The sequence below is a fragment of the Ambystoma mexicanum genome, chromosome 8 (genome assembly GCF_040938575.1).
Source record: "Ambystoma mexicanum isolate Mex_15411 chromosome 8, UKY_AmexF1_1, whole genome shotgun sequence".
Classification (NCBI taxonomy): domain Eukaryota; kingdom Metazoa; phylum Chordata; class Amphibia; order Caudata; family Ambystomatidae; genus Ambystoma; species Ambystoma mexicanum.
In genome coordinates, this window is record NC_090929.1 from 506372634 (window position 1) to 506399221 (window position 26588).

The 26588-nt window shown below is 47.5% G+C and overlaps 1 protein-coding gene across 1 annotated transcript in view; it reads left to right on the plus strand.

The window, feature by feature from the left end:
- GABRD (gamma-aminobutyric acid type A receptor subunit delta) overlaps positions 1 to 26588 on the plus strand; it is a 504159-nt gene that overhangs the window by 421277 nt on the left and 56294 nt on the right. The gene's annotated exons all lie outside the window — the stretch shown is intronic.

A 26588-nucleotide genomic window follows, 5' to 3' on the forward strand; every position in this document is an offset into this window, starting at 1 on the left:
ATATCATCAGTGATCTCCTTTGTGATGTCATAGGGACCACGCAATGCAAGCATCATAGTTAGGGTGGTGTAGTGTCAGCACCTGACAAAATTCCGGGGTTTTGGGGTGTTAAATCAACATCTTAACGTTACTTCAACTGTTTTTTTCGTTGCATCAGATTGTTTCACCTTAACGTTGCCGCAGCTAACGTTTTTTCACTGAATTTCAAGGGTTTTGTTGCACTGAATGTATTCAGCTTAAATGTCCCTTAACTAAAGTAGTTTTTTCACTAAATTTCAAGAGTTTTGTCATGCTATACCTCCCGCCGCCTGTAATTCTGTCTTTTGTTTGATAACCTACCTGATGTCATCTCATTTGTTAGCAATATCTGTTCTTGAGGTATGCAACATCGGGGTTATCAAGTATTTCATGTTTTTTTGGGCCAACTAGATAAGATGGGATTAGTGATGGTGTACTGTGAAGAGTAAGAGCAAGGTGGGGCTATTGGGAGAATGTGATGAGGAAGACTAAAGTTGTGTATTTGGGTACTGTGACAAAGAAGAGGGAAACAGCCAAAAATGTTGAATAAAAATGGTTGAATGGACCATCTTTTTGAATTTGCCCAGTACTAAAATACTGAAATCACATAATGTCGAACAAGGCAGCAGGGGTTGCGGGGTTGTCCCCCGCACACTTTGTTCGACATTCTGTGTTCGGAGGTGGCGGGGGTGTCCCCTGCTTCCATTACATGTAAAGCGGGGGACAATAAAGAAAAAAAGGAAAGGACCCTGCAGCATCAGTTGCTGGCCAAAACTGGGAGACGGAACTGACGTTGCAGGGAGAAGTAGGACAGTGGTTGGCAAACAAAGGTAAGTGGGGGTATTTTAGGGTACTTTGATGGGGTAAGGAGATGGTGGGTAGAGGGGCATAGGGGCATGTGAAATTTTTGTACTAGAAAATTTCAGCCCTCGTTTTTCACGCCACAGTAAAATCTGTCGCGAAATTACAACCCAAATCCAAGAAGAGTGAGGTGTGAAGTTAGGAACTATGACAACAAAGAGTGAGGTGGGGCATGTGATGAGGAATTGCAAGGTGTAATTGGAGGGAGACTTTCACGAGGAAGACTGAGTTGTTACACAAATATACCTTACACATTATGGACACTGAACTCGTTTTAAGGACTACCTATAAATATGAATGGTTTTTTCTCCAAAATAATACTCTGATTGAGAACTTGCAAAGTACTAGGGAGAGGGACGTGCTGATAGGCGATCTAGATTCATGAACAATATCAAGAGACTATTGAGATTGAGATTTAACAAACATGAAAGATCTGAAGACACTATGGGCCTCATCACGAGTCTGGCGGTAACCCTTAAATGCAGCGGTAGCGCTATTACCGCCGCATTTAAGGGTCCGCCAGATCATGGCCTTGGTGGATTTCTCCCCAGCTCTGAGCTGGGGGGAAATCCGCCGAAATTTCGCGCTCTTACCACCGGCGAGAAATCCGCCGGCAGTATGAGCACGAAATTTCCCCACTGAGCCCAATGGGGAATGGGGAATTCCCGAATGGGCTCAATGGGGAATGGGCAATACCCGTTCCACTGAACCCGTGATCAGGCGCTATTAGCGCCGGGGGGTTCGGCGGTAGGGCTATTACCGCCCAACTCGTGATGAGGCCCTATGTGAATTGAGAAGTCATAATGTTACAAATTATTCCAACGATATTGAGACTAGGAACAGTAAATTGAACAACAGTGCAGATCGAGAACCACATATACACTGAATTAAATCAAAACTGCACCTGAATCATAAAATAACTTTAATTTATGTGAATGGATAATGTATACACTACAAACAACATTGTTAAATGCACTCTCTGTTGGAAAAATTAAAAAAAAACAGAAAAATAAACAAAAAAAACAGATACAAAAATTCAGCAAACGGGGTGGTCTAAGGCACATGCACAGCATACAATTCGAGAGCTGATTGGTTCCTAGACACACAGATCGTGAATCACACACATATATATATATATATATATATATATATATATATATATATATATATATATATATATATATCTCTACCGACATCCTTACATTTCCTGATTGCTTTGGAGACAAATTCAGGTAGATACAGTGAACACTTTGTCTACCAAATGTGCTCAATGGCACTATTTCCTATCCAAATCTTTTCCTTTTTCCTGTTCCCTTTGTTTGTTTGATTTTTGTCTGTTTGTTTTATATTCGGTTTTTTATTCCAATTTAAGGACTTTTTAATTCTTTTTCATTTAATTTTTCTTTTCGATTATTTTTCTTTTCGATTATTTTCTGGAGATGGCATCCCAAAGCACCCTCCAGCGATGACGAGATTGACTTGATACTGTCCCAGAAGAAGTTGAGGGGATTGAGCAGCTAGCTCCACCCAAGAAGTACAGCCGCATGAGCTTCACACCTTCCCTCTGCTGGCAGCACTTTTAGGTGCCTAAAGACAATCCATTGGCAGATGTCGAGATGGGACATTGCACATTTTGTGGCAAGGTCCGAAGGAGAGGATATTCCACGGTTCCATGCAGAGAGCGTGGGCACCATGGCATTCATCATCCACTTGATCCATAACCATTGGCAGCAATTGAGTGAACATTTCAGGAGCAGGTTTCGGAAACAGGCAATCCGCCTTGGTTGCAATGCCCTGCAACCCTCCGCCGGACCTGCAACGCCACAGGAGGAAGCAGGACCATCTGTGTCATCTGCTGGACCTCTTCTATCGACTTCATCTGGAGCCAATGATGGGAGTGTCGCCTCTGCCATGACATTGTTGGACCCTGCACGCCAAGGCAGGTCTCCAGTAGGTGGCGTTTTTTTCTTTTCTTTTATTTATTGTGATACGGTTTAAAATGTAAATCTTTAACAACTCCATACAAAAACAAATAAAATATCACATTGTCACTTACACTATATCGCAGTAAAATCTCTAACATAAAATCAAGTAAGATAAAAAGCAATTAGACAATTACATTCAGAAATCAAAAAGGAAAGCAAGTGAGAGCATTCCATCATTGGGTGTGGGCTCAGCAACGACCGAATATAATTCTTTACCTGTACAATGATATGATTGGAATTGAAGTGTGATGTTTCATTCCTCCTACCAATCGACCAGACACAATGCCTGGGAAACCTTAATACTCTCAGCGTCAGTGAAACAAAGCGACCTGAATTGCACCAATATCAGAACAGATCTTCTTCTATGGTATAGCCACAAGCTAAATGTTCCCACATAAAAAGGCCTTCTTTCTGAGAACCTATGACAGCCCACCACCAAATGTCTCAAAGATTCTATTACAGTATCTTTTTTGCAGAATCTACAACAAGGAGTAGGTCCATCAGCACGGTTTTCAATCTCCCTACTTAAAATCAGGTTAAATCTAAACCTCATAAACACGGTCCTCAATTTGGTGTTCGGGAATTTAACTGAATAAGCCGGCAGTTGGCCCCATTTATTATGATCTGTCAATAGATATTTGTACAATTTATAATCTCCCAAGATGGAACTTGTATTGATCCAATCCGAGTCTCACAAGTAATTGTTTATCCATTCTTGATTTTCAGCCAATTGCTGTACAGAACAACCTATTTCCCCCAAAGTTTGATTTCACTTGGAGGCCCAATTTAACAATAGCATATATGAGTTTTTATTTAACAAGCTATTCAGGGAACAGAATAAAGATTACTCGGGCAGACTAAGCACTTTCTAAAATAATAATATGTTCCAGGTTATACAGCATTCCATTGAAAGTAAACCATTGAAAGTAAACCTAACTCATATCGGATTACTGGTATAGGAACGCAATTTGGCAAGCTTAAGATCTTTCTCCATAGTTTTGCTTGAATCCAATAATTAGCTCAGTATTAAGGCATATCATTCTTTCTAAACCAAAAAGCATTTTAGGGATTACATTTGTCTTATAGTATTTGATCACCAGCACCAAAGAGTACCTCCCAAATTTGTTGTCAACTTTTTTCATCTTGCATACAAACCGTCCTTTTATTTTTGTAGTACATTTTTAATATCAGTGCCCCTCCATTTTTTGAAAATCGGGGTTCCCAGATAACATGATCTGCTCTGTCACCTCAAATACTGTGCCTCCCAGCACCCATTTAAAGCCCATCATTCTATTCCTGGGGCAGAAAATCTTATGATTTTTGTTTTGAACTTATTGATCAAAAGGTCATTTACTCCTGCATAGTAGCGCAAGGCTGATAACATTTTCTGCAGGCCAATAATATGGGTGTTATACAGAATCAAGATGTCATCAGCATAAGCCAACCACTTCATCATGGTGATCCTTAAGGACTGGGGCCCCAGGGCTTAGTTGTGTTTAGCCTTGCCTATATCAGAGCTGTATAGACTACAGAAACTCGGTACCAACACACAATCCTGCTGCAACCCTTTATTTATGGGTATCCTTGCAAAGTAATTTCCCTCTAGATTTAGCCAGACCTGAACAAAGGTGTTGGAATGTAGATACACCAAGAAATTTAGTAAATCTGAGGGAAGTCCCCAGCATGCTAATTTTACCCAATGTTTGTTACGATCTACCAAATCGAAGGTGCCGGAAAAAGCAAGAAAGCCCCAAAACAAGTCAGGTGATTGCGGTCTGGTGTACCAATATTGAAAGATGTTCAGTATCAATGTATTCTGCGAGGTACCCACTTTTTTGTGGAAAACTGACTGATTCATTGCCAGTTTTCCCACCTTAATGACCCATGCTTCTACCTCTCTGAGTATCAATGATGAGAACCTTGATACATTGATCAACATCCTAGAGAGTAATGGGCCTTTAGTTGTTTGGATCTATATGGTTCCCCTTTTAATAAATGATGATGATGTAACAAAGCTTCCAGGAGTCGGTGGGAGCACAATCATGCACAATATTAGTAAACAGGATATATAGTATCAAGGCCCAACGGTCTGGATTACCTTTCATAGTTTGGTTAGCCAAGCCATTTGGCCCTACAGCTCCCAAATTACTTTTTTTATTAAGATCAAGATATCGTAACCAAAGTATAAATCCCCTTTACCCTCTCCCTTAGACTGAACCCTTTCTTTCAGAGTTGTTCGTGAAGCATAAAGGTTACCAAAATGTGTTTCCCACACTTCCTTTGATATAGGATTTAGTTGCTTGTCTAGCTGATAAGATCAATTGACTTGATTATGGACCAGAAGTGTCTCTCATGCTTCCTTGTAAACATTAGCTCAGCATCAATCTGTAACATTTGATGCCAATGCTGAGTCCTCCAGTTTTTATAGTGCTGTTTACATCGTTTTTGAAGCAGTGATTTATCTGGCTGCAAACCGCTAGAGGATATTATACCTCTCAACTCACTCCAAATCTCTCTTTTTTTCTTTAAATGTTTGTACCTGCTCTTACAGTTGATCCTGTTTTAGATGTTTTCACTGCCATATTTGCCCTCAGGAAAGTATTCAAAATACCAGGGGAACAGATCCAGTTCACCTCCTTCACACAAGCGCATCTACTTCTCAACTGAGCCACTCATTAAATATATCAACATTATGGGGGTGCCATAATACTTTATTCGTAGAGGGAACAACAGCCAAGTCCTTAGCACCCATAACTATTGACCCTCCCCCAGGCATGAAGAATGTTTCTATGAGCATATCATGATCCCTCATGTCAGTCTGAATTAATTCAAAATGCTCACATTTGTGAAAGGGGTCAATCCTCACATATATGTAGTCGATAAGAGTTTTACTACTACCTCTGTGCCAAATCATGCCTCGCAACAAGATGCCCCAGGACATTAACATTAAGCCTAAGGAGGCCCCGCTTTGTTACGTGGTACACCCAAAATCATCCTTTTTTCATTACCATTACAACATTCACTGGCATACCAGAGGGCGTCTTTGTCCTCCAAATCAGCGCAAACATAATTAAAGTTACCTGCTAGGATGACCCAGCCCTTGCCATGTCCAATCAACCATTCTTCCAAAACTAGATTAATGTTCTCCAGGTAAAGTGAGATGGTTATTTTCAAAGGATTCCAATATATATTTAACACTAGGGTATTCTGAGTACCAAATGTGTTGTCTAAATGATATTCAACACCCAATAGATCTTGATATTCTTCCTACCTTTTATATGCTTTCAAACCAAGGGTGTTACCTGTTGCTACAAGCTGGCTACCCGAGGCTCTACCTAAAGTTCCCAGGGAAGCCAATTTACATATCATGGTATATCCATCTAAGTTTATTTGCTTAATTAACCATGTATCCTGGAGAACAATGATCTGGACATTTCTAAGAGCCTCACACACACATATACCTATTCATGCATTAGTGACTATGTCCCCTTGTATTTCAAGATACCACTTTTACATAATCTGAGACATTGAAGATTATAACTGCAATGCTTTGTTGACTTTTTAGTGCTCCTCAAGGCCTCTTAGAGCAAATCCCAGCTCTGGTTATATCTGGAGTTCCCACTCCCTCCCCCGCTCACCCCCAATCTCCTTTGAATCCATCCTGTGTATTGTGGGAATTGGTGAGATGTACATCAGGACTTAGTCAGTTCTTATCTCAGGACTCCCCATGGCTAGGCATAGGCACACTCTGCCTTCTACCTTCTACGTATGGCAGTATATCAAACCCCATGACTCTAAAGTTCTCCGCTTCAGACAGTAAAATCTGACGGATTGCTCGAGATGGTATTTCAAAAGTGACCAAGTCAAAGCTTTTTTCGTCCAAAAATTTGACCAGTTGTATGTCACTGTCATGATCTCTGCTTCCAAAAGGTCAGGGTTTTCCCAACTCCCTTGGAAGCAGATCCATAACCCAAGTTCCGAGTGCCAACCAGTCCCAATTGGGACCTTTTGGACCCAGTCCTGGCGCCAGTGGCACCAGGCTCATAAATATGCCCAGTCCCAGCGCTGGAAGCGCCGGGCTCATAATGCTTGGGTGGACTTACCTTCAGCAGACCATGCTGCTTACTTGCCTGCCAGTTGAGCCTCTGATCCTCTTCTGTTTGGAACTACTTTTCCTGTTGGGTGGGGCTGGAGCCACTCCCTAGATTCAGAACACTGGAACTCTTCTGGAAGGCAGGAACTCTTTTCTTACCAGGAACTCTTTTCTTACTTAGGCGTGGCTGTGGAAGGAGACACCTAAGCACTACAGGAGGCTATTTAAACCACACCCGGTGGATGAATCTTGCTTTGCGTTATTCTGCAACCTCTGCAGCAGAACGCTCATCGTGTCTTCTGCATCCGGTCCTGGGCCTGAGGAAAAAGGCTTACCATCCTGAATCCAGTCTTCAGCAACACCTATAAAGACAAGAAAGAACAGGTTAGCATTCCGGCATCTGAAAGGCAAAGGCTTACCATCCTGAATCCAGTCTTCAGCAACACCTATAAAGACAAGAAAGAACAGGTTAGCATTCCGGCATCTGAAAGACAAAAGTTTACCAACTCTTTGCACGCTCCAGAGGCCTTCGGCGCTGCATCCCGCATCTGAAAGACAAAACAAGGTGCGTTTAAAGACATTGGGGAACTTTAATACTCACGTGCCATTACTCCTTTCCACATCTAATCCAGTGGGTATTCCGGCACCCTGCAGCCGCTCCGAACTCGTACCTGCAAAATAAAAAGACAGTTAGAGCGCATAGTGAAGCAGGCAACAAGCGCTTACTTACGTGCTTCCAGGCGCTTCTATTCATCACACGGGCTCCATCTTCAACTCACTTCAGCCCGTCATCCGCCATCGCCGGAACCCTGCAAAACAAGAGACATCATTACTAAAGACTTTAAAGACATTTGAATGACTCGAAACTTACCGTTCGTGCAGTAAACGACGGACAGCAGTCCTCTGAAGTCAAGAGGCCTGCGCTACCTATCCAGTGAAGAAACTGGTTACAGCACCCTGCCCCGAGGCAGATGGAGAGCTCGGCATTCACTTACCTAAGGTGAGAGCGTTAACCTTTGGGGGTCTACAGAAGAGGAGAAGAGGAAAGAGATAGGGACACCCCAATAACCCCAGTTCATTAACCCCATATTTTCTATCTGCAGACATCTTACTCTACACGTCAGGCATACAGTGCACAGAGGTCCAGCCCAAAGAGCCAACCGGGTGCTACACATCACCTTTGAAGATACGGTAGTCGCCCAGTCAAGACCGGCGCCTCTGCGAGAATCAGGTGAGCGTTACAGTCACTTGAAGTAAGCAATGTCTACCTTGGGATGTCATAGAACATGGTCAACAGGTTCGATCTATTTAAAAGGGTTTCTTGCCCATCCTGCAACATATTCTTGACCATCAATCAGGGGGCTGAGTTATTAGAGACCTTTGATGATCGTGTACAATCAGCACATTCCCCTATATACTTCTTCTTTATTCGTACTGAATTTGAGCCAGATTCAAGGGGTCGTTTGGCTTATTTATGACAAGAACACCATCCCTGGTTGAATTTTCTGGGATCTTTAATTGTTCCTGCCTACTAGTCCAACTCTGGGGGATGTGTCGATTGATCATATATGGACATTGCCCCTTCCGTTCGGGACTCAATCAGCCAAGCTCTCTCTCTCCCCTAATAACCTTATCAACATCCACATCCTATACAGACCGCCCGGACTACCAGCCGACTTTCAAGAACACCTCTCCCACCGACTCACGAACGACATAAAAATATCCTCCAAAATCCTCTTACTAGGAGACCTTAATTTAGGCTTCAATGATCCAAAGGACAAACCCGCCAAAACTCTTGTTAAAGAACTCACAGACCTAGGATTCTCCCAAAAAGTCCTCACCCCCACCCACTCCAAAGGCCGAATCCTGGACTGGGTCATGAATCACAACTGCGCTACTAATATAATCTCCAACTCCGCCTTGCCTTGGACAGACCACACCTGCATTGAATTCCACATCCCCACCGACCCTATACCCAAAACACTAACCAATGCACCGCCCACCATAACAAGAAGTTCCAAAAAACTCAATGCAGACAATCTGCAACCCCACCTCAAAAATCCATGAGTAGCACCTCCCTTCTCCACAGACCCTAATATGCTCTCAGCCATATTTAATGACACCCTCACTAATGCCATAAATAACATAGCCCCACTTGAAAGCAAGAAAGCAAAACAATCATTCCATTGCAATTCGTGGTTCTCGGAAGATCACCAGACCCTCCGAGCACAAAAGCGCCAGGCACTGAAACTGGCAAACGGATCCCAGCGATCCCAACAAGAGCTCATTCAAACAGCTATCCCTCCAATACAAAAAAGCCATCCTCGCAGCAAAATCCAAGTTATTCAATGACAGGATCAGTAATGCCAATTCCCAATTAAAAGAATTATTCGCAATTTTCAACGAACTAGTCACATCCCCGGCCACCGCTAACAAGATAATTAAAGACAAAGCTTGGTGCACCAGACCGCTATGCTCAACAAAATCAAACTCCTCCAGAACAAAATACAAAACCATTGCAAGGCCCTCCCTAACCCAATAACCAACCACCCCACACTAGACAAATTCAACAGCGTCACCCACAAGCAATTCACATTCAGAAATGTCACTGAACATGAGGTCCTTAACCTTATAAAAAAGCTGAAACCACCTCTATGCAAAGCAGACATCTGCCCTCCTCAAATCATCAAGGAATGCGCCAATGACCTAGCTCCCCTGATCACTGCCTTCATTAACGCATCATTCCAAACAGGAATTGTCCCAAATAATCTCAAGGAAGCCTGGGTGCGGCCACTTCTAAAAAAAAAGCTACACTTGATCCAGCACAATCGAACAACTATAGACCAATAACGACAGTCCCATTCCTCCTAAAAATTCTTCACAAAGCAGCTCACAACCAGATCCAATCATACATAGAAGCCAACTCCATACTAGGTAAAAGGCAATCTGGCTTCCGGGCCGGCCATGGAACAGAATCTGCCTTAATAGACCTAAAAAACCAAATCACACAAATCCTGGACAAAGGCAAACCGGCCCTCCTCCTCCTTCTCGACCTATCAGCGGCTTTTGATCTGGTTGATCACCAAACACTTACCAAACACCACACTCAGGCAGCCCATTTCTCCAAACAAGCAGCCTCATGGATCACCTCCTTCCTCGAAGGAAGGGCCATGAATGTCTACTTCGACACAGCTAATGCAGACCCCACCACGATAAACTGCGGTGTCCCCCAAGGATCTTGCACAGCCCCTACCCTCTATAACCTCTTCACGAAACCCCTTTTCGACCTACTTGACTCCATCGGTGTGGCATACACCAATTATGCAGACGACACGCAAGTACTCATACCCCTAACTGGACTCCACCACAAAGACGCCTCCACCCTCAACAGCATCTATGCCACAATCCAAGCTTGGATGGCTATCAACGGCCTGTGTCTCAACGGAGACAAGACTGAAATTCTCATTCTTGGACTAAAAAACACTATAAGGAAGTTAAGCCCCCAATACACCAACTTCAACATAGGCAACTCATCCATACTGGTATCGCCATCCATCAAGACCTTAGGGGTTCACATTGACGCCAACCTCTCAATGAACAAACAAGTCAGCGCCATAGCCTCTGCATCAGCGTTCAGCACCAAACTCATCAATGCCATCAAACCTTACCTCTCCGCCTCCAACCTAGTGGCCATAGCAGGAGCAACCATAGATGCTAAACTTGATTACTGTAATGCCCTCCTAGCCGGCACCTCAGCTAAAAACATCCACAGACTACAAATCACCCAAAATAACGCCCTCAGAGCCGCCTTCAGCATCCCCAGAAGGGACCATATATCCCTTGCCAGACGCTCAGGACGATGGCGTCAGGTCAAAGATCGAATCCCGCTGAAAATCCTCACCATCACACACAGATGCATCAAGAACACTGCTCCCACTTACCTATTTGAAGCAATATCTAGAACCACCTCCGACCGACCGACTAGATCTCAGTACACCAACCAGCTACACACTCCTCGCATCAGGAGAACCACTGCTGGAGGCCTAGGCTTCTCTTACATCGCACCACAACTCTGGAACTCTCTCCCGTTCACCCTCAGAGCTGAAACTTCCATCTCAGCTTTCCGTAACACCCTCAAATCCACACTCCTCAATTAGTACCATGACCTCCTCACCCACCATGACATGTATATTGTAATATAGCCATAAATGTATATGCATATTGTATATAACCAGAAAGATAAATGTAGATAACTTAACTATTGTACCCTGCATATATATTGCTGTTGACTCTGTAACTAAGACTGTACTTGTAACAAGTGCCACAATCCCTTTTTTGTTTTTGGATTGAGACTTACACGCGGCTATTGGTGATGGATTTGCCTCTAGAATTTCACATAGATCCTCAATGGGATTCCTTCCATTAATAGCACAATTATTGTTCATTCTTTCCTCACCAGCCGTATGCTAATTTATTGAATTAAATGAATTTCAACATCCACAGGGTTTGCTGATCTCGTGGTTCTCAACTACCCCCCCCCCCCACCCCTCTGTCGCTTCAAAGGAACTATCCAAAATGTCACAGGGTAAAGTGTCTATTATTTCACATGATAAAGCCTGATTCCTTAGTACTGTTCCCAGTTGGCCTTTATCATTAAAAATGTCGGTAATCGCCTTCCGACATTTAAGAGCCATTTTGACAGAGGCTGTGGTGTTATTCCTGAGGCCATGCCTTAAGTTCAAGTCAAGGGTATTGAGAGCCCGGGTACGCAGGATCTTCTTAATTCCCATCAGGGAGGTTAAGTGGCTCTTCCCCAATTTCTTCATTAATTTGCTTCTCAGATTATACATACAATAAAATAGTCTCACTGTGGTACCCACCGCAACAGTTTTGCTCAGTTGCAACGACTTCCAACTGCTGGTAACTGCACTCATTGAGGTGCCCTCCGCAAATGGCGCTCCTCACCTAGGATGGAGTTTTATCAGCATGTCCTGTGTCACAGCAGTAGCCTTCCGTCCTGTAACACGCTTTAGAGAGCTAGCACTATGGGCAAATGCACTCATCGACAAGCACTCTGCGAATGATGTTCTGCACCTAGGACAGAGTTTTATCGGCACATCCTGTGTCACAGCAATAGCCTTCCCTTCTGCAACACACTCTCCAGAGCTAGCACTGCTGGCAACTGCACTCGTCCAGGTGCACTCTGCGATAGGTGCTCTGCAACTAGGACTGAGTTTTATCTGCACGCCCCATGTCACAGCAACAGCCTTCCTTCGTGCAACATGCTCTCCAGAGCTAGCACTGCTGGCAAATGCACATGTCGAGGTGCACTCTCCAAACCGCCCTAGGTTGGAGTTTTATCGGCACGTCCTAGGTCGCAACAATAGCCTTCCCTCCTGCAACACGTTCTCCAGAGCTAGCACTGCGGGCAACTGCACTTGTCAAGGTGCACTACCCGAATGTAGGTGCCGTTTTCACCTGCAGGAAGTGCTATGTGCCAATAGAACTAAATGCAACAGCTTTTGAGGCGATTGAGAATGAGTGGTGGAGCATGGGTGAAATGGCCAATAGTTTTTTCTTTATTTTTTAGAGTTTAATTACTCCCTTTTCAGGTTTGTTTTGACCTGACAGTCATTTGAAAAAAAACACCACCTCAGATAATGCTGCAAGTTCATCCTTTTTTTTTATTGAACACCCTTAGACCATGCAGTTTCTAAGGGTGTTTCATTAAAAAAAAATCGCTTATAATGCTGTGCGCTTTGGCACCACACCTAATCTCTGTGACACCATCAAGAGGTTAATGGACTTCATAAAATACAACATAGCACAATGGCACACTTGAAGATTATATATATATATATATATATATATATATATATATATCAAACAGAGAAAAAAAGAGGAAAAAAACCGCCATGGAGATGGACAGTTCAACCTGCACTCCAAGTCATGTAAAGAAGCAGCAAGGTCCCGTTCGTAGATAAAAAGAGCTAGAAACTTGAAACAAATCACTTTCAAGTTTATTAAAGATACAAAAGTTGCATCATGTTTAAAAACAAACCGCAAAAGACCCCAAAACAGAGGCAGGACACCCAGAGAGCAGTCCTGTATGGACGCATTTCGCGCTATACACAGCGCTTGTTCACCAGTGGGTGGGAGGGGCTAAGCATAGTATAAATAGCAGGGTAAGTCCCTTCATGGTTTCTACACCTCGGCAAGTGGATGGATACCTGTATAGGTAAAACAATGGCAGACATCTTGTAACGTAATAGCAAAGTGCTTGTACTTGGAAACAAATAAATGAAATTAGGACACAACCCGATCACAAAAACACAGGGGTAACAGAATAAGTAAAATTACCTGAGCTAATATTTGTAAAAGAGTCAATGTTCATACAGTTGTATGGGTTATAAGCCCATGCTGAGTTTCCCAATGCGCTGAATTTCAAGGGTTTTGTTGCGTAAAATGTACTCACCTTAACTGCAGTTCAACAAGTTTTTTCCTTGCATTTCAAGGGTTTTGTTATACCATAATTTATTCATGCCAACTGTATATTTTTGGGCCGCACTGGCCTTGGCCTTCGCCTGTGGCCACTGTATATTTTTCAGTGCCTCTGGCCATGGCCTTCGGCAGTGCCCACTATATAATTTTCTGCACATCTGTCCATGACCTTCGGCCGTGGCCACTGTATATTTATTGGCGCAAGTGGCCATGGCCTGTGGAGACGGCCGGGTCACTGTTTTTTTTTCTGCGCCAATGGCCATGGCCTTCGGCTGTGCCCATTGTATATTTTCAAACACTAACTGGCCACTTACCATGGCCTTCACCCATGGCCAGTGGCCACAGTCTTCGGCCATGCCCACTGCATCACGCCCTGTGCCCTAGCCATGACCAGTGGCTACGGCCGCCACCCGTGTCCACTCTCTATTTTTAACACAAATGGCAACTGGGCAGTTCCCACTTATATTACCCCTTTTGGGGTGGGAACAAGCCTGTTTTGCATATGGTCTGTCCCCTTTTGTAATGGCTTTGCAGGTGAAGAACAATGGTCTGGAGGCATGCCCAGAGCAATGCCAGAGGTTAAGATTTATTCTAAACCTTCCAGCCATCACCTCTTTTGTTTTGCTTTGCCACCCCGAATGGGGCGGGTATGCCCAGACGTGGGTCCCCTGCCTGCTGGGCCTAGAGACCCAAGCTACTCCTCACTAATGAGGCCCAACAAGGCTGAAACTTATCTGGGGATGCTTGTGGTCTCGTGCAGAAGGGATGTGACCAAGCAGTTTGGGCTGGACTACCCCTTTTGGGGTGAGGCCAACCCTGATGTGCAAATAGTCTTTTCCCTTTTGTAATGGCTTGGCAGGTGAAGAACAATGTTCTGGAGGGTTGCCCAGAGCAATGCTATGGCTTAAGATGTATTCAAAACCTTCCAGCCATCACCTCTTTTGTTTTGTCACCCAGAGTTGGACGGGTATGCCCAGACATGGGTCCCTTGCCTGCTGGGCCTAGCGACCCAACCTACTCCTCACTGATGAGGCCCAACAAGGCTGATCAAGGTGGAACACGAGAAGGAGCAGATCTTCTGGGGCGAAGGTGAACCTACTGGAGCAGGACGATCGAACGAGGGACTAAAGTAAAGGGTTTAGAAACCCTCAAAATTCCCTGCAGGAGGTCTTTGCCTCCGGGACACCGTGAAGGAGACTTGGAGAAAGCCAAATCGCAGACAAGCGGAACCCTGCATTGTGTTTCAAGGATGCCAGCGAGCCACCCGGGTGAACAACATTGTTGGGAGGTAGGGCCAAGCCTGTGGTATGTACCTTGACGCGTGAATCAACACCACAAATACAAGAAAGGAACGCACACAACTGGTAAGTTAGTGAAAGACCTGAAAGGCCGGTTTTTGTCAAAGAAAGCTTGAAGCCGCAACAGTGTATCTCACGAGTGAAAGGTGCGCACATGCTGATGAGACACGAAAGAAAGCTAAGCAGTGATGAACTTTTAAGTGGCTGATAACTGTGAAGCCACTGATACTGAGTAGTGGAGTGGTCCGGCGAAAGGAAGTAGCCCACTTGAAAGTCTCCGTGAAATGTGAAATGTTTTGTTATAAAGCGGAAAAGTGAACAAACTCTGAAATGCGTCATGGTCAAGATTAACACAGAGAAAAGCGGAAGTGAAAAGGAGAATGTTAAGAAAAAGATTTCTTTGAACTTTTTGTGCTTACGGTAGTGAACTACCAAGACCAAGAGACAGTGTGGCAAATAACATGAGAGTGCGAGCTGAAGTGAAAGTCGAAGTGGTCCTGCGGAGGTCTGTAGTAAAAGCCTTGCACATTCAAAAGTCTTTGTCATCTGTAAAAGGTCCTAGTCTGATTGAGGGAGACCAGAAGTGTGATAAGTTAGGGAAAGGGAACCCCTGACGAATGTGAATTAAGCTTGGGGATGGGATCCCCTGCAAGTTCTGTGATTGAGCGGTCCGAGCCCGGCTGAGGGAGACCTATGTGAACTGTTAAAGCTTTGAGAGGTCCGAACCCGATGGAGGGAGACCTACGTGAACTTTTTGTTGAAATGTGAACTTTTCGCTGAACTGTGAAAGAACTTTTGGAACGTTAGAAAACGTGACTTTAACGTGGAAAGCCAGACAGGCCTCAATCCACGTTTTCATCTGCCTTTGTTTTGAGAACCTGAGCCAGAGTGTGTCGTCCTGTCTACAGGGGCCGGCTTACTCGGTGCTGTCGGACATGGGAAGTCACTTTGATCCTTTATGTTACAACACTGATTTTCCTTTGCATATATATTCCCCTTTACACATGTTTTGTATTAAGAGATAGGGTAGGCATTAGGTTTTGTTAGTTTAGGCCATTTCGATTTGACAGAGACTGACTAGGACTGTGTTTTCTTTATTTTTTGATGGTAGAGACTACTCCCTTCATAGCTATAGGGCAATGTAGGAGTTTTTCCAAACCCCAAATATGGAATAAAAGTTTTGAAACTTGTAACTCTTGTGTCAGTGTCAAACTTGTGATAGCATGCCTCCCTTACACCCCTTCCAACTCCCAAATTTCATTTGGTGTTCTGTTGCCTCCTCCCACCTCTAGCCTGATGGCATTTGCAAATTTTCTGACCTGCAAATGGCTTTTTTCTGTGTTTTATTTTTCGATACACTAGGGTATAACTTGGGCTAGAACCATGGGTATCTCTCATCAAGAAAAAAAACAGATGGCGTCTTTTGCATTTATAAACACCCAGATTTCCAATGTACCTGGTAGATATAACAATTTATTTTGGAAACGGATCATCCCCTTCTCTGTCAAATATTTTAAAAATTAATCGATGGAATAACCCCAAACCACAAAAGGATTGAGAGTCAATGCTTCCTGCCCAAGTTTTTTCACACCTGGTCCAAATCCATCCAGCAGTTTTGGCTGTGCGGTGGAGCAAGAATTTACCTTTTTTGTCTATGGAAAAATGTATGGGAACTATGCCAAAAGTGCCTTTTTTATTCACTTTTTTATTTTTTTAAAAATCTTTCGCAAACTTTCTAGTCAGGAGGGATTTATGGTCAGACGTACAAAATTGTCAGCAAAATCTCTGCCAAATCCGTCACACGAGTCAAAAGTTATAAGCAATATATTTTTTCTATTTCCTATATAACTCTGACTCACCTTAACTATAGGGCGGCGACAGCCACCCTATAATATATATATGAAGAATAAGTCATTTGAATCAAGTCACATATGTCACAACCCAACACAGTAGTCATTACTGGAAGTTCACCTCGAGGTCAGAGCCAAATGAATAAAGCATTGTGGGTATGTATATGAACCCAAATATCAGCTTTTAATTTGCATACCCACAATGCTTTGCTCGTGTGGCTCTGAATTCGAGGTGAACTCCCAGTAATGCCTTCTGTGTGGCGGTGTGACATTTAGTTTGACTGGATGCTTCAGTGAGGGATTTCTCAAAAGGCATCCTTTTCTTCTGAAGGCCATCCTGTTGAACCTTTTTAGGCCAACAGTAGTCTCATACATGAGTTTGATATCCAAGTCTTCCCCATCTCCATCCAGACCTTCATGTGGGCCACCAACTTTTTTGTATTGCTGTTGCAGATCATAGTGTACAGCCTGCGGAAGCCCAAAGAGGAAGAGGAAGGCAGGGTTATACTAAAAGAAATTCACCCTGTGCTCTTTACCACCCAAACATGAAGAACATAGAGAGGAGGGAAGTCCAAGGAGCCAGAATAAGACAAGTGTATCATAAAATAAATTAACATGGTTTTGGTTAGCATCCAAAACATAAGGAATAAGTGGTAAAGTGTGGAAACCTGCATCTCATCACCAAATAGCTCAATAGGGAAACAGCCAGCAAAGGCAGTAACAGGTTTTATTCCATATAGCTGTACAGACATGGGTCAGGAAGCTGGCATGGTTTCCCCTGTGCCAATATTGAGGCTCCTGAGAGCAGAAACCTCCTGGTTTCATACAGTTTAGCAGAATGGACCAGAAAATCAGTGTAATACAATAGTCTGTGTCACGGATAGCCTCAAGAACACACCAACCCTTGAAAATAGTTAAACGGTTTTTATTTTAGACTTGTTAAGTGCAGTTCCCTCCCTAACCTAGGTGTCCCTCAACCCCAGTTTCATCTCTAGAGATCGGTTACCTCTACTATCAACATTCTGTCTGCCTGGTAGGGGTGGCCTAGGGAAAAAGGCCCTTTCTAACTGTCTCTCTAGGTGATCCCTAACCTAGGTGCTACAATACAGTTTGGAGAAAGAATATGTGCTTTTCAGACACTCTGGCCATCCCTGGTCTTTTCCTTTCATGTTCTTGTCTTCTTCACCCTGATGTTCAGTCCTTCATTTCCCTTCCTTCTACCCCCCTTCCTTTCTTCCTCACTCTTTCCTTTATCTCTCACCCTCTATTTTATTCCTGTCTCTCCCCCTGATGTTCTCTCTCTACTCCCGTCAGCTCTTCTCCCCTCTCCACACCACCATTACTGTTCCTCTCTACACTGCTTCTACTCTCCGCTCTCCACACCACTACTACACTATTCTCCCCGCTCCACACTACTACCTCTTTCAACAATACTACTAATACCCCTTTTGTCACTGCTACCCCTCTCTCATTACTACTACTCCCTCTACTCTCCACATTACTTATACTCTCTGCGCACACCTTCTCCCACAGACAACCTCCTGTCACTCTTCCAGTCACCTTCTCATTCACTCTCTACTCTACTAGTCACACTCACAGCCCTTTCATGCACACTCACACCAAAGTACCACTTTCTCTCCTGAGCCAGTACCTGATCTTGCATACTCTTTCAGCAACCCTCCTCCACGTTCCTCTGCACTGTACATCCGCCGCTTGGTCTGTTGGTCCTCCTTCCCATCCCTTGACCTAAACTGAAAAGCCCACATCTTCCTGTTTCCTGTGCACCTTCTTATTATCCCTTTTCCCTCGCCATTGACTCTCTCCCTCATCTGCTACCGCAGGCCAACGACTACCTTCTCTTTCCCCAAGGTATGTGTCACAGGTGAGCAAACACATAAAGCGGTTCTTAAGCCCCGCTCCTTTCTGGTACGTGGGCCTGCCAGTCTTTGGTAATGACAGCCTGTCGTTATCACAGTCATGGGGCCTCATTACAAGTATGCTGGTAAATCCCTGGTGTTACCATGATGCCGGTCCCACCGTTTCCTGCACCCCGTAGCGCCAGATTCAATGGCCAACTACAGGTTGCCAGCTGCACGCATTCCGGCATGCCTGAATCGGTGACACCGGCATCATGCTAACATCATGGAAAAGACCATACGCCATCTGCACCATCACCCAGGATGCTTTTGCCCCCATTTCTGGCATGACCATGCTGGCCACAGCAGCACAGGAAACAGCAGCACTGCAAATACTGTGACCAGAAACACAGCGACCGGAAATTACATGATCGCCGGAACAGAAAACTGGCCGGCGGCCATCATCAAATGCACAATCCACTGCAATCCGAAGGTACCAGCAGCCATTCACCCCTCCTGACTCCAGAAATCAATCCCTCACCATGGCAATTCGCATCCTGGAGACCCAGCAGCGCAAGCCACACTTCATGGAGGTGAATTCTATAGCGATACTATAGTTGAGCATGCTGGGGAGCTGTTTTGAACAGACCAGCTCCTCCAACCCCAGCAGTAGAAGAAGGAAATATGGCAGGAAGTGGCACAAAAGGTGGCCACAGTGGGGATGACCCCATGCACAGTGAAGGACTGCCACAAGTGGTGGGACGACTTCCGCCTGAGGGTCAGGAACCTCCTCTCTGCACACTGCAGACAGTGCATGGCAACAGGTGGTGGACAATCCTCCCCAATTTGACTCCTGCTCTGGAAGGAGAAGGGCAGTAGTGTGCTTCACATGGAGGGAATCAAAGGAATGGGTGCAACAGAGGCCAGAGCCAGGACACCTGTTGAGGGCGGTGAGTACATTAAGCCCCAATATCAACAACACACCTGACTGCCAGGCAGCCCCCCCACCCTCTTGCCACACCTTGCAGGCATTCACACACAAGGATAAACACCCAGGGCAGTGTTGTGGGAATATACCCAGGCCGGCAGCTTTGTTTTGCAGGAACACTGTAAACAGAAGCCCTCCATATTCATTTGTAAGCAGTGATTTCAAATTCCTAAGTGTCAAGGCTCAAATAATAAGCCCTGAAAATGGAGAATTACTCCGAAATGCATAGGCTTTTGAACCATACTGAGACCTAGGAACTGCTTTGCCTATAAAAATAGACCAATCTCAAAAGAAGTCTATGTTGAGCTCCAATGAACTGTTTTTTTTACCTAAAACATAAACCATACAAATGGCTTACATTCATTGGAGTGAAAGAAAATAAGCATGAATGAACACAATTATCTATGAATGGAACATAAACTATTCTAATAATTACGAATGTATAGCTCGTGTGGAGCGCTTCTGAGGACATCAGGCATAGCTGGGTGTGAACACCCAACTTTTGGTTCTTCGGTATTTTGTGGATCCTAGTGTCAGGCGATAGACTAAAAATCTGATAGCTCCTTCAAAAAATTGTTTAATTGCCAAGCTACATTTTCAAGATATACGTGAATTAGTGGTGGTGCCTGTTACCCGGGACTCAAGGGGTTAACGCTCGTGAGCCCCCTCCGTTGTAAAGGCGGAGTTTGACTGGGCAAGGGGGTTATGGGGCACGTGCGCTGCGAATGCCAGTTCCTGTTTGGTTGCGATTGAATAAAGAAGTTCCTCCTATCTCTCCGTGTGTGCGTCTTTCATTTGGGCCTAGATCCCTAGGTAACATTTGGCGACGAGGATCTCTCCCGCGCACCGGAGTCCTCCTCCCGCAACACGGCACTCCGCCGAATCCGCCTTGCCGGACCTCCTCCGTCGAACCTCCGCGGAAGCGACCCCGCCCGCGCACGCGCGGGCCTTCTCTCCCAGGCGCCATGAGCACCTCCAACCCTGGGTCCAACCCGGGGTCCAGCCAGGGCTCGCCTCAACTGCCGCGGGTGGCGAAGTCGATTCAACTACGACTGCCCCCGCCGTTCACTATGACTCCTCAGGCCACCAAAGGCCCCAGATGGACCGACTGGATGGACGATTTTCGACACTTCGTGAGAGGTTCCGGCGACGGGGACTCCCCCAATATGAGAGACATTTTCCTTAACCTGGTAGGGGGAGAGATCAAAACGGTCGTCAAGGCCATTCCGCCCGCAGACCAGGATACTTTTCCCAAGCTGATCGGCGCTTTGGACAAACTGCTTATCATCGAAGTCAATCGGGACTATGAAAGATACCTGTTCAATCAATGCACCCAACTCCCGCAAGAGACCGTCGACGAATTCATCACACGTCTACGGGTGAAAGGGGCGAACTGCCAATTTGATGCGTTCTCGTTAGAGGAAGCTATCCGGCTGAGGGTGATCGAGGGATGCCTCTCCCCCGCACTCAAGAAACAGCTCCTCAAGAAACCGCTCACCATGCCCGAGGTCAGTGAACTCGCCCGCATCCACGAGAGGGTGGATGCGCAGGCCTCAGCCATGGGCCACTCCAACAACGCGAAAGTGGACTCAGGGGAATTCGTGGCCGCCATACTGCCCCCCCGTCAAGGCGACAGGGGCCCTCAGCCATATAGACCACCGATTGCCCCGTCGATGTCAACCCCGCGTCTGCAAAGACAGTGCTACCGCTGCGGGATGTCCTTCCCCCACGCAGGGTCCTGCCCAGCCCTGTCCCAGCGATGTACCAACTGCGGGAGAGAAGGACACTTTCACTCCGTCTGCAGGGAGGGCGTACCATTTCCACCGATGCGGCCCCAGGCGGCCCCCAGAATGCCGTTCCGCCCGCAACCCCTGCAATACAGCCAGCCGAGACCATATCAACAGGGCCTCGGCCAGAGGCGTTACGTTCGTGCGATGGACGAATACCTAGCGGCAGGATATGCCCCTCCGTATGACCAGGCCGAACAGCCCAGACATTTCACAGACGAATACGACAACCCGCCCGCAGAATACAGGCCGGAAACCCTCTGCCAAGACGACCAGGCGGCGGCCTACTACGCGCCGCAGGACCACTACGACCAGGATGAGTTCGTGAACCTCATCCTCGACAACAAAGAGGCCAGGGAGGCCCCGCAGATCCCGCTCAAGATGGCGAATTGCCAATTTCAATTTATGATCGACTCTGGGGCCACAGTGAACATCATGGGCGAACAAGACTACGTCAGGATACCATGCCCGCCACAACTCAGTCCGTCTCGCTCCAGAATCTTCCAGTGGGGTGCCGCCACCCCGCTCCAAACGGTGGGTCAATTCACCCAGTGCCTTCTCCTGAATGGGCGGCAAGTCGATGCGACCATTCACGTGATACGGTCCCTCGCCAAGAGCCGATGCCTCCTTAGCTACCACACGGCGTCGCACCTCGGACTGATCGAAATTCACGTGAATGCGGGAGACGTGATCACTGCCGCAGCGGCCAAACCCGGCCAGGGGAACATGGTAGATGCGATTGCCTATCATCAAACTCAATCGCTCGTCTCACAAGAAGACATCGCGGAGGCCTTCCCCAAGCTCTGCGTGGGGCTAGGAAAACTACGGGGACCCCCCATCCGGCTCCACATTGACCCCAACGTGCGTCCAGTGCCGCAACATCCCAGAAGGGTCGGATTCCACCTTCAGGAGACAGTTTCGGAGGCGCTCCAGCAACTGCTCCGCGACGACATTATTGAACCGGCGACGGGGCCGACGCCGTGGGTGTCCCCCCTTGTGGTGGTACCCAAGGAAGGGGGTAAGATCCGTTTGTGTGTGGACATGCGGGTGGCCAACACGGCGATTCAACGGGAGCGACACCCGGGACCATGTATTGAGGACATGATTGTGCTGCTGAACAGTGCCCAAATGTTCTCTAAACTGGACTTAAATCAGGGATACCATCAGCTGGAGCTCCACCCTGATTCCCGGCCCATAACCACGTTTGCGACACACGATGGGCTCTTTAGATACCGGAGGCTGAACTTTGGAATCTCATCTGCTGCTGAGATCTTCCAGGAAGCTATACGCCAGATCATCCGACCTATCAAGGGGGCTCTCAATTACAGCGACGACATTCTCGTCTTTGGATCGTCCAAGGAATCCCATGACAGGGCTCTACACGACACATGCGAAGCCCTTCAGAGTGCCGGCCTCACGCTCAATATATCAAAATGCCGGTTCAGCAAAACAAAACTCAAGTTCTTTGGACATATCTTCTCCAAGGACGGCATGCTGCCTGACCCCGAGAAGGTCGAGACGATCACCAACCTCGCCGAGCCCCGACAAGTGGCGGACGTCCGCTCGTTCCTTGGCATGGCAGGATACTGTGCGAGGTATATCCCCCACTATGCCTCCATCACAGACCCGCTGAGGAAACTGCTACAGAAGGAGTCGCCGTTTGAATGGACACAGGCCTGCCAACAGGCTTTTGCGGACATCAAGCAAGCCCTCGCCGAGGCCCATCGCCTCGCATATTTCAACCCACAGTGGCACACCGAGGTGGTAGTCGATGCCAGCCCCGTAGGCCTCGGCGCCATTCTGGCCCAAACCAGTGGCGCGGATGTTAACCCCAGACACGTGATTGCATACGCGAGCCGAGCGCTATCAACACCTGAACTAGCCTACTCCCAAGCCGAGAAGGAGAGCTTGGCAGCGGTCTGGGCGTGTGAGCATTTTCATAACTTTATAATCGGAAAGAAGTTTACGCTGATCACTGATCATCAGGCACTCCTCTCATTGTTTGGGAACCCGCATACCAAGATGCCACCAAGGATTGAGAGGTGGGGCATTCGCCTCCAGGAATACGATTACGATATCGTACACCGCCCGGGGGGCGACCTTAACCCCGCTGACTACCTCTCCCGACACCCAGTAGGGGCCCCGCTGGCACGGAAGGGTGACGTCGCGTATGTGCAATATGTGGCGGCTCAGGCGCTGCCCCCGGCACTATCACTTGAAAGGGTAGCGGCCGCATCGGCAGCCGATCCGACGACAGCCCTGGCGATCAGCCTCACGACGGCCAACAAGTGGAAAGATCACCACAGAGCCACTCTAGCTCACCCGGGCGTGAACAAGCAAGAAATCGAACGGCTAGCCAGGGTCCAGGGTGAACTGGCGGTAAAGGACGATAACATTCTGCTCAGAGGGTGCAGGATCGTCATCCCTGCCACACTCAGGAGCGAGGTGGTCAGCATAGCTCACGAAGGTCACAGGGGAGCCGAGAACACAAAGAAGCAGCTCAGATGCCATGTGTGGTTCCCCTTCCTGGACGCAGCTGTGGACGAGTGGGTGAAGAACTGCCACGCCTGTCAGTGCACAGCCCCTGCAGAACGTCCGCCCCCGCTCCAACACACTCAAATACCTGAGCACCCATGGGAACGAGTAGCCATGGATTTTTACGGGCCCACTGAAGCGGGCGACTACATTCTGCTCTTCGTGGATGAACACTCAAGATTCCCGATTGCCAAGAGAGTCAGTTCCACAGCATTCTCTCAAGTTGCGGCAACGATAGAAGAGGTCTTTAGTGAGTGGGGGATCCCCAAGTGGGTCAAATCCGACAACGGACCACCGTTCTGTGGACACGAATTTGGGACATTGGCAGAGCACCTGGGGTTCAGGCACATGAAGATCACACCACGCCACCCCCAGGCTAATGGAATGGCGGAGCGATTTATGGCATCGATTAAGAAGGCCATTCAGAGGGCACGGCTGGACGCCGTTGATACACACCAAGCGCTATGCCGCCTGTTAAGAGACTACAGGAACACTCCTCATGAGGTCACAAATAAGACGCCTGCAGAGCTCATGTTCAGATATGAGGTGCGAACTCGCATCCCGAGGAGTACGGTGCAGGCTGAGCCGGCCGACCAAGATCTGCTCCAGAGAGATGCGGTGGCAAAAGAGATTGCGAGGCGTCGCACCGATGCACGAAGAGGAGCGGTGCTGCCGGAGCTCCAGGTGGGAGACGAAGTCCTGGTACAGCAGCCGGCAAGCAGGAAGACAGACCCGCGGTTTGCTCCAAGCCCCATGAGGATTGTTGCCATGAAAGGCACGATGGTGACGGCGGAAGATGAGAACAGGACCATCACCAGAAACTGTCAGCGGTTCAGGCCGTATGCAAGGAGAGAGCCCACGGAAGGAACCCAAAGGGCACTTTCGCCGGAACCACGGATTCAGAGGGATGATGAGTGGTTTCCCCCGGAAGGGGACCCCCGGGACGTGGCCCAGAGTGAAGTGATTGAAGAGCAGCCCGATCTGGGGACTCGAGGTGAGAGGCCGAGACGGCTCATAAAGAAGCCGATGAGACTTGTTGAGGAGTGTTGAGTTATTTGTTGAGACACAGTGTGTCAAGTTGATGTTTGGACATATTGTCCGGGGGTAGTGTTACCCGGGACTCAAGGGGTTAACGCTCGTGAGCCCCCTCCGTTGTAAAGGCGGAGTTTGACTGGGCAAGGGGGTTATGGGGCACGTGCGCTGCGAATGCCAGTTCCTGTTTGGTTGCGATTGAATAAAGAAGTTCCTCCTATCTCTCCGTGTGTGCGTCTTTCATTTGGGCCTAGATCCCTAGGTAACAGTGCCCACCTCTATGTCCATTTTTCATACACCCAGACATCCTGACAATGATATGTGCCTGAAATCTATGATGAACACTGCACATGCACCCTGTACTGCCAAGTGAAAATGCATGCCCCCCCAGACACAGACACAAGGCACCCTGTCACCACGTACTGCGTGTGGGCCTGCCGTGCCACCACAGCACAACAATGCCAGCCCTCACCTGCACCAACACATGGCCACCCTACCATTGAATGACAAGGGCATGGACCTTCCATGCCCCTGCCAGACCTACCACAAGCCCCCATTCACATGGTGGACCTGCAACTGGATCAGCTGTCAGTTTGTGCCATGCACCTTCCGAACCCTCCTGCCCCCCAACACTCTCCCCTTCACATCCCAACACCCCACTCCCGGACAGACCCGCATGCCACTGTCCCCAGCAAATGCTCGGTCACCACTCCAGTAGTCCCAGTAAAGCTGTGTTGCATGTGCCAAGATCCCAGACCTTGCAGCTCAGGCCACACAACACATGCATGAGTGCACCATGTCATGTACCACTGCATGTCCCTTCAACGTCACACGATCACCATATTGCATGTATCAGGGCATTAGGAAGCCACACTGGTCCCTAACATCATACCTTTCTTCCACCCTCAAGCACATCATCTGATGGCAAAGGAGGCCGACCACCTCAAGGGACACCAGCCATGGAAGGCGGTCGACTCCACGCACCATCACTACCCAGGTCACAGCAGCACCCACTGTGGCTGTCACTGCTGCCCCCACCACCCAGGCAACTCCTTCAGTGGCCACAACAGCTGCTCCCACCACCCAGACAACTCCTTCAGTAGCCACAACAGCTGCTCCCACCACCCAGGCAACTCCTGCAGTGGCCACAACAGCTGCCCCTCCCACCCAGGCAGCTCCTGCAGTGGCCACAACAGCTGCACCTACCACCCAGGCAACTCCTGGAGCCCCTGCTATGGTGCAATTGCCTACAAGGGTAACAGCAGGAGGACAGCCATTTCCCCCACCCCAACAGCTTGACACCAGCAATGAAGAAGCTGCAGATGATACTGGTGAGGCCATGGGAGACACCACGGATCACACCCCATATGAGTGGCTGGAATTCAACCTCATCAACCTGCATAGCCCCACACGCCCACCCTTCCCCAGTCTAAGGGACATGGACGGCTGTCTGCGCCGCATTGAGGAAAGGCAGGAAGGATTGTCGGCCCTGGTGCAGCAGCACCTGTAGGAGTCCCACCTGATGCGGGCGGAGGCAGCCCTGCTCCGCACTGAGGCCCAGCTCATGCGCAAAAGTGCCCAGGCCACTGGGCATCGCAGTGCATATGCCCTCGGACGTGCACTGTCAGCCATGGTACACTTGGCTAGGAGGGTCAGCAAGGGCAACACTATCATGTCGGCCATGGCTGAGTCTCTCCCAATGGCCCTGTAGGCAACCCTGGATCGATGGGCCAGTGAGCCATCCCACACGCTATCCACCAGCTCCACACCCACCAGTTCACTCC